Source organism: Branchiostoma floridae, chromosome 16 (genome assembly GCF_000003815.2).
Source record: "Branchiostoma floridae strain S238N-H82 chromosome 16, Bfl_VNyyK, whole genome shotgun sequence".
NCBI lineage: Eukaryota > Metazoa > Chordata > Leptocardii > Amphioxiformes > Branchiostomatidae > Branchiostoma > Branchiostoma floridae.
Genome location: NC_049994.1, coordinates 1,212,839 through 1,213,075, shown reverse-complemented (window position 1 = coordinate 1,213,075; position 237 = coordinate 1,212,839).

Sequence of the window (237 nt, the reverse complement as noted above, 5' to 3'; positions counted from 1 at the left end):
TCCCATAGCCCTTTTCGAGATCCTTAAAGGCGTGGGAAATGGATTATCCCGTCCCAGATCCTTGGTCCCTTTCTATATTGTTCACCCCTGTTAAATGTTCGCCCCCGTTCCCAGAGTCTATACCCCATATAAAATGACTGGTCATTCCCTAGCCAGACCCTTACCCCGTGGTTGGTCCCCTTTTCCTAGAGCCTAAACCCAATGTGGAATGGTTGGTCTCTTCCTTCCCGGACCCTT